The sequence below is a fragment of the Chrysochloris asiatica genome, unplaced genomic scaffold (genome assembly GCF_000296735.1).
Source record: "Chrysochloris asiatica unplaced genomic scaffold, ChrAsi1.0 scaffold00162, whole genome shotgun sequence".
Taxonomy (NCBI): Eukaryota; Metazoa; Chordata; class Mammalia; order Afrosoricida; family Chrysochloridae; genus Chrysochloris; species Chrysochloris asiatica.
This window is the reverse complement of record NW_006408680.1, coordinates 7,185,828-7,195,416: the sequence shown is the minus strand read 5'-3', so window position 1 is coordinate 7,195,416 and position 9,589 is coordinate 7,185,828.

Below are 9,589 nucleotides of genomic sequence, written 5' to 3'. Positions count from 1 at the left end.
GCCTATAACTGATTGGAATACCTAAAATGGGTCAAGAACTTGCCCAGTGAAGGAGGCTTCCTGCGGAGCCTTTGCATTGCATAAGACCATAGGTGGAATCCTGAACCCCACCTAGAATCTTCTGCGGTGGGAAATTTCTACTTGAAAGGACAAGCAGACCAGCCTGGAGTGGCTAGAAGAACAGAAGATACTTTTTGAAAGAAAGACCAGCAGGAAAAATTAAAAACAATAATGGCCATCCAACGGACTACTGTAAAAACAAGCAAAGTGTCCACCCAGGAGCTTTCAAAACAAGTAGTCACGTCCCCCCAGGGGAAACCCCCGTCCAAGACTAAGACTCAAGGGGACTACATGAGCAGGCATGTGGTCTGACTGGTGACCACGTTGGTCACCAATAAGAGGAAGTGGGGGGAAAACAGCAATGAAGTTGTGAGCTAAGTCCAACCACATTCAATAGACTCCTGTGAACCCGGGTTGAGACCTGGTTGGCCAGCAGTATGGCAAGTCCTGGGGACTCCTGGGCCAGAGATAGTGACATGGCCACAGAGGACTAGAGCAGAGAGTGAAGTATCCAGCTGATAAGAAGTGAGGGGAGATGCACAAGAACACCCACACTTGCAGATAGTCTCCACTTGACCTGGCTTCAATAGCTGGATGATCAGAACTTGACTAGAAGAAGAAAGAAGAGGGGGGAAAGCATAATGTGACACAATTTGATGAACTTGACCTATGCCTATGGATGTAGTAGCTCAAATGAGGGAGCAAATCTTTACAGCGAGGATCATTCCCACCCCCTCGGTACACAGGGTAGACAGGGATGGGCAACTTGGACATTGGCTACCCAAAATGGGGGAGCTACAAAAGCAAGAAGTGACTGACTTACAAGCTTTCTAGAGGGAGCCTAGATCCAGAGGGTGCATGAGAAAGCAGAATCTCCACTGAGTAGTATCCAATGTGTCTGGACAGGGCTGATGAAAAGAGATGGGGATAAGACTTTTGTAGTACAAAAGTGAATAATTGCTATCAGGACTGGTTGTGAGGGTTGGAAATGTAAATGTAGACATTTTGTAACAAAAAAAAGGAAGTAGGTGACTTTGCAGTCCAGGAGCAGAGGTCCCTGAGACCATCAAGGGAGAAGAGTGGCGTACGGGACCCTACCCAGAGAGGCAGAGATGGAGGCAGAGACGATGACATGGAGAGATGGAGTGACTGGGGACCCTGGACCCAGGGAGAGACAGGGGCTGTGTGCTGAAGAACAGGGGGCAGTCTTGAGGGGTTGTACTCTTTGGTTGTTTGATGAGACATGGAGGGGATTGTAACCATGGCAATGAAACGATATATGATTGGATGAATGTAAAGCTGGTGTTCTCCCATGTAAACTGTCTCATAATTCACAATAAAAACTTTAAATAAATAAATAATGTTTTGATACATGTTCCCACATGAATGAATCTTGGAAACATTATGGTGAATGAACTACATCAGGCACAAAAAGACAAAATTTCATTACCCCACTTAGAGGAAACATCTAGAATAAGCCAATGTTGTTGTCGCTTAGTGCCATCGAGTCGGCCCTGACTCACAGCGACTTTATGCACAGCAGAGCGAAACAATGTCCCATCCTGGGCCAACCTCACTATTTTTGCCACACTCGAGTCCATCGATGCTGCCACCTGGCCAATCCATATCGTTGGGTGTCTTCATCTTTTTCTATGACCCTCCACCTTACCAAACATGATATGTAGCGAGACTAAACTGTGTTAGTGGTTTTAGGACTGGTGAGAGCAGAGAAAGGAAGGCAATGCCGTAGGATTGCTGAGCTTGTTTGAAGCGATGTCAAGCTTTCCTAAGTGCACGACAACACAACACGGGGAATGTCATTAATGTCACTGATTCCTACCCTAAAACTGGTCAAAAGGACAACTTTCTATGATATATATATTACACCATAAGAAAAATGTTATGCATAAAGTTTTATAAATACAGCTGGCAAACCCATGGGGAAGATCACACTGATGAATCTACAAGACTCCTGGCTTAGAGAGCCCTTCAGAACTAAATCCAATGGCAAATGGTGTTCTAGTGGCTGATCCCAGGACTTGGTTGGTCTGATGAGCAGGGAAGGGTTTGACGTGGGAAGACAGGAGGCCAGAGGTGGCAAAGGTCTGGATGGGTTGATTCTGTAGAATCTTCCTTCTGACAGAAGATGAGGGTATATATTAGGCTACAGAAAAGGGGATTCCAGAGAATAGTAAGCAAACACAAGAGAGACTCAAGCACATCTCTACTCTAAAGAAAACCCTGGAGATGATGAGGTCGAGTGTGGATTTGGGGATTGTAGGAGGAAATTCTGACAGCGCGGCTGGGCAACTCCTGGAAGGTCTGTATGGGAGGCTATGCGGGCACTGCCCCCATTCAACTACAGTGAAAGCAGAGCTGGACGACCCCCGATTGCATGCCCAGAGCCCTTAGCACACACAGTCTTCTATGGAGTAGATGCAGGAGGGGGCCTACAGCAAGTCAAATTCTTTAGTATAAGAAAGAGTAGAGTGGAAAGTAGACAAATTATGCAAACTAGATCGATGTGAATATGTGTGTATTAGGGGATCATAAAGACTTCTAGTAGGACACCAAGCATCCAATGAGAAATGTGTTGGCCCACGGATAGCAATCTAACACTTCGGCTTTAATAGTAAAAAAAAAAAGTGCACGATGTTGTAATAACACTTTGCTTTACACAAACACACAAAAGAAAACTCTCAAATAAGCCAAGTGTTTTATATAGCAAAATGTTTATATAGCAAAAAGTCTAGCAGGAGAACATCTAGGCTCAATTCAAAAGGAACATATGCCATCTTCTAGAAAAACCTGATGTCCCCATAGCATAAATCCTAAGGTTTGTGGTTTGACTTTGGCAAGGTAGAATGGGCACTAGGGTGTATGTTTCTTAATATACGCCCCCAGACTTCTCCCCACTCTGTATACCTAGTCCCATGTGTTCTAGTTACGATACAAAGAGAGCTCTTTAATTAGCTCTCTTAACTCTCAGAGCTTGGTAGTAAACACTAGGAATTGCCACCAACTGTGTGTCAGATGAAATGAGTCACAATAGAACAAACAAATCTGTCTTGGAGGAAATACAGCAAGATGCTCTTGCGGGTGGTGAGACTTTGCCTCTCATTCTTTGGACATGTTGTCAGGAGGGACCAGTTCCTAGAGAAGGACATCATGCTTGGTAAAGAGGAGGAGGGTCAGCAAAACAGAGGAAGCTCTCCAACAAGATGGATTGACCCAATGGTAACACAAAGCGTTCAAACATAGCAATGATTCGTCAGGATGTGCAGGACCGGGGAGTGTTCTGTTGCACATATGGTTACTATGAATCAGAATCAACTCTACAGCACCTGACAACAAAAGTAAATAAAGTACCTACCTGTTTCTCTGTGTCCCAAGCTCCACTCTGAAAACTTGACTTGGGAGTGAGCAAAGGAGCTCTGGTAGCGTAGTGGTTACAAATCGGGCTGTGAACTGCAAGGTTACCAGTTCGAAACTACCAGCTATTCCACGGGAGAAAGATGAGGCTTTCTGCTCCCGTAAAGATTTACAGACTCGGAAACCCTGTACAGGGTCACTATGAGTCGGTACCGACTCCACGGCACATAACAACAACGTTAGACTGGTGTGGTGCTGTGGGTTAATGCGCTGGACAGCAAAGTCGGTTTGAACCACAAGATCAGCAGTTCAAGCTCACCAGTCGCTCCTCGGAAACCCTATATAGGGTTGCTATGGGTTGGAACTGACTCAATGACAGTTAACAACAATGTTAGAAAGGCTTCACTAGGAGTAACATGCTCTTTTATTCGAGTTCATAAGATATAGAAACTGCCAACATATACTTATAACGTAAAAGTTTACTCTACAGCTTCATGTTAAGCCTTTGGAAGAACATTCAGTTCATGAGATCAATTGACTTCTAAAGTAAGTCTCCAATAAGAACCTGTCTTTGATTGATGAGATCGGGAGCTGGATAGCCAGTTTTCCCATCTTTTGATTTGGAGTCAAGACCTGTTGTCCAGCTGGTTCCCATTCATGGAGACACCAGACACAACGGGACCAGATTGTTGTGATCCACAGGGCAGGTTTTTGGGAAGTAGATGATTGGGCCACGTGGAATGTATTAAGTCCCTTTAAGCTGATAATCACAACAGTGGTATTTGTGAAGCTAAGCATCCGGTTCCCTAACCCCATGGTCTCTTCCAAGGCCCTCAGAGGGACCCAGCAATGTGTCCATAAGTGGCACCTCTTTGTAAAATCTGAAAAGAGGCTGTCTTCACTGCAGTTAGCTGTGACAGCTGTGGGTCTCACCGATAATGTTCTCTGCCATAGGCCTCGTGTCTGCTGGCATGACAATTCATGAGCATGTGGGGAGCTCACTTAGGGACAAGTGGACTGGAGATGCATTCCATGGGAGTATGGAGTCCTGGTGTGGCCTGTGGATTAATGTACTAAACCGCAAAGTTGATTTGAACCATAAGGTCAGCAGTTCAAGCTCACCAGCTGCTCCTTGGAATTTCGTTAAATTCATTATGGGTTGGACCATCTCACCAGCACTTAATAACAACAACAACAACATGGCAGAATAGATTGTCATGGTTCACAATTCTGAGGACAGGCAAATTACTGCCCATCTCCCAACATAGGAACAACCTCTGAGAATACTCTATTATCCATGCCCCTCTTCCTGGCACCATGACACAAACAAACAGGATTGGAGGCGAATCCGAGCAAGAGAGAGTCCCCTAGCACCCGGCACCATTCAGTGTCCCCCTGTTCTGTTCTAACAACTGCCTCTTTGTCTATGTATAAGTTCCTCAGTAGCACATTTAGGTGTTGATCTGTTGTTTCTATAAACACAACTGTATTTTCCAACTGCCAATCCTTTTTCTTTGTTCCACCATTCACATTTCAATCACCAGTAATTATCACTGTGTCTTGGTAGCATGCTTGATTAAGTTCAGACTTTAAAAATGGATTTTAGAAGTATTCAATTTCTTCATCGTTTTTACGGTGTATAGAACACTCAACCCATGAGGTTGATTCTGACTCCTGACAACCTCCTAGGACAGAGTACAACTGTCCCATAGGGTTTCCAATTCTATCGTCTTAATGGAAACAGACTGTTAGAGCTTTCTCTTGTGGAGCAACTGATGGTCTTGAACTGTTGATGTTTCAGTTAACAACTGAGTGCTTAACCACTGCACCACCAAGCTTTCTCCTATGGTGTAGAGCAGACCTTATTTAACAGTTCCATTATATTATTTGTGTGCCATTGCTTATGTTTGGAGAATTTGTCAGAATGTAAAAGACATACCTTGCTGAGATGAATTTTACATTATACACAGTGTTTCCTTTATTGCTCATTTCCTGTTTGCATTGTGGTTTTCCTTAAAGAGGGCTCCCTAAATCATTTAAATGTCAAGTCTCACAAGACCCCAAATGTGGTCATTTATCAGATATTTAGACACTGAGAGATGTCTTAAAGGGCTGAAACTGATTTGTCTTATGTCATAGTTGTGTGCGTAAATAATGATATTACTCTTGTGAAATCCTTTTATGCAGTAAATGTAAATAAAGAGAAGACAAACTATAAAAACCAAGTTGGGTAATGTTAAGAGCCTCTCTTTTATGAGGCAACATCGCCCCCTGGCGGGCAGCCTTCCTACACACCCACAGGATGACTCCTGCATGCTGGCTAGGAAAGAATTTTGAAAGCATACACATGGTTTTCTCCTATTTTGGTGAGAGGATTACTCATTGTTACAGGCTACCCTCAGAAATACTGCTGGTTCGGTTCCAAATAACCACAACAAAGCGAACATCACCCTCAAGCAAGCAGTGCGAAGTTTTTGATTTCTAAGTTACGTTTATGCCTCCACTTCAATATTGAAGATTCTATGTGCAAAACATTGAATGATGCAGAAAGCATCAAAATAAGATGGAAGGTGGAATACTTAAAATGGGGCTACAATGTACCCAGTGAAGGAGGCTTCGTGTGGAGCCTCTGCATCACATAAGACCATAGGCGGAATCCTGAACCCCATCCAGAATCTTCTGAAGTGGGAAATTTCCACTTGTAAGGGCAACCAGACCAGCCTTGAGTGGCTAGAAGAACAGAAGACACTTCTTAAAAGAAAGACCAGCATGAAAAATCAAAAACAATAATGACAGTCTGATTGATTACTACAAGAACAAACAAGCTGTTCACCCAGGTCCCCTCAAGGCAAACCCCCTTCCAAGACTAACACTCAAGGGGAATACACGAGTAGACATGTGGTCTTGCTGATGACCACGTTGGTCACAGATAAGGGGAAGTATGGGAAATCAGCAATGAAGCTGCCAGCTAAGCCCTACCACATTCAACAGACTCCTGTGAACCCGGATGGAGAACTGGTTGGCCAGCAGTTTGGCGAGACCTGGGCCCAGAGTCAGTGACATAGCCACAGAGGACTAGAGTGGAGAGTGAAGCATCCAGCTGATAAGAAGTGAGGGCATGTACACAAGAACACCCTCACTTGCAAATAATACCCACTTGACCTGGCATCAATGGCTGGATGGTCAGCACTCAATTAGAAGAAGAAAGAAGAGGGGGAAAAAAAGAGTAATCTGATACAATTTGATGAACTTGATCTACACCTATGGATGCAGTAGCTCATCTACTGGAACAAATATTTACAGCAACCATCATTCCCACCTCCTTTATGCACAGGGTAGAAAGGGATGGACAACTTGGACATTGGCTACCCAAAATGGGGGGGCTACAAAGGCAAGAAGTCACTGGCTTACAAGCTTTCAAGAGGGAATCTAGATCCAGAGGGCATGGAGGAAGGTAGAATGTCCACTGAGTAGTATCCAATCTGTCTGAGTGGGGCTGATGAAAAGAGATGGGGATAGATCTCTTGTGGTACAATAGTGACTAATTGCTATCAGGACTGACTGAAGGCTAGAAATGTAAAGGTAGATGTTTTTTAGCAAAAGGAGGGGAGTGGTTGACTTTGCAGTCCAGGAGCGGAGGTCCCTGGGACCATCAAGGGAGAAGAGCAGAGAGCAGGATCCTACCCAGAGAAGCAGTGACGCCAGAGATGGAGGCAGAGATGATGACGTGGAGAGATGGAGCAGCTGGGGATTCTAGATCCAGAGAGGGAGAGGGGCTGTGGGCTGACGACCAGGGAGTAGGCTTGCAGGGTATACCCTTTGGTTGGCTGATGATGCATGGAGGGGATTGTAACCATGGCAATGGAACGATATACAATAGAATGAATGTAAAGCTAATGTTCTCCCATCACATAGTTCACAATAAAACATAAAAAAAATTTTTTTTAAAGTTGGCAGGAATACACAGTTACTATACCAAAAATAAGCTCTGGTAGCGTAGTGGTTACGAATCGGGCAGTTCAAAACTACTAGGTGTTCCATGGGAGAAAGATGAGGCTTTCTGCTCCTGTAAAGATTTACAGCCTGGGAAACCCTGTACAGGGTCGTTATGAGTTGGAACCGACTCCATGGTACTGAACAACAACACTACCAAAAAGAAATGGTCACTGTTCAACCGTTTCAAGAGATAGCGTAGGATCAAGAACCAATGGTACTTTTCAAGTGCAGGGTCAGTGGTTCAAGCTCACCAGCTGCTTCTCAAAAACCCTAAACAGGGTTGCTATGGGTCGGAACTGACTCGAAGGCACTTAACAACAACATGGAGTCCTGGTGTGGCACTGTAGGGTAAACACTGAACAGCTAACTGAATGGTGGGTGGTGCAAACCCACCAGACACTCCTTGGAAACCCTATACAGGGTGGTTATGAATTGGAACTGACTCAAAAGCACTTAACAGCAAAAACTATGAAGGAGTACCATATAACAAGGGTACTATGAAGGAGTACTGGTGGTGCAGTGGTTGAAGCATTATACTACTAAACAGAAGGTCAGTGGTTGGGATCCACCAGCCACTTCTCAGGAGAAAGATATGGCGGTCTGCTTTCATATAGATAAAGCCTTGGGAATCCTATGGGGGCAGTTCTACTCTGTCCTATAGAGTTGCTGTAAGTCAGAATCGACTCACTTGCAACAGGACGTGTACCATAGTTGCCTATGTTTAGTTGTTAGATCCCTTGGTATGCGCTGCTATTTCCCTCTTCACATTAAAGAGAGCTACTCCACACATTGAAAAAAGGCCAATGGTACTAAAAGAAGAAGTCCACAGTGCACCGAAGGCATTGGCAAAGGGAATTGATAGAACACAAATTGAAATCTTTCAACACACTGATGCAGCACTGGAGGCACTTACTCATCTGTGCAAAGAAATTTGGAAGACAGCTACCTGCCCAACTGATTGGAAGAGATCTGTATTTGTGCCCATTCCAAAGAGAGGTGACTCAACAGAATGCAGAAATCATCAGAAAATATCATTAAATATCATATGCAAATAAAATTGTGTTTAAACTAATTCAAATTTTACTTTAGCAGTGCATTGACAAGGAGATCTCAGAGGCTCAGGCAAGATTCAGACAGGGCTGTGAAACATTGCTGCCATCAGATACATCTCAGCTGAAAGCAGAGAATACCAGAAAGATGTTTACCTGTGTTGTATTGATTATGCAAAGACTTTAGATTGTGTAGATCATGATAAACTATGGACAACATTGCAGAGAATGAGTATTCCAGATCATTTCATTGTGCTCATGAGGAACCTGTACACAGAACAAGAGGCAGTTGTTCCAGCAGAGCAAGGGCACATTGAATGGTTTAAAATGAGCAAGTTTGGGCACCAAGACCGTTTTCTTTCACCATACTTATTCGATCTGTATACTGAACAAATGATCCAAGAAGTTGGATTACGTGAAGAAAACCATGGCATCAGGATTGGAGGCAGACTCATTAACAACCTGTGGTATACAGATGAGACAATTTTGCTTGCTGAAAGTGAAGAGGACTTGAATTATTTACTGATGAAGATCAAAGACCACAGCATCTCAATGTAAATAAAACAAAAATCTTTACCACTAGACCAATAAACAGCATCCATATAAAGGGAGAAAAGATTGAAGTTGTCAAAGACTTCATTTTTCTGGGATCAACCATCAACACTCATGGAAGCAGCAGTTAAGAAATCAAATGATATATTGCATTCAGCAAATCTGTTGCACAAGACCTCTTTAAGGTGTTGAAGAGCAAAGATGTCAGTTTGAAGATTGAGGTGTACCTGGCCCAAGCCATGGTGTTTTCAATACTATGTGAAAGACTGACAATGAATAGGGAAAACCATAGAAGAACAGATGCATTTGAGTTATGGTGTTGAAGGAGAATATCAAAAGCACCATGGACCACCAGAAGAACAAACAAATCTGTGTTGGAAGAAGTACAGCCAGAATGCTCCTTAGAAACCAGGAAGGTCAGACTTTGTCTTTTTTACTTCAGACATATTTTCAGGAGGGACCAGTCCCTGGAGAAGGACATCATGTTTAGTAAAGTGGAGGGTCAGCGAAAAAAAGGAAGACCCCCAATGAAATGGATTGACATAGTGGAAGCAGCAATG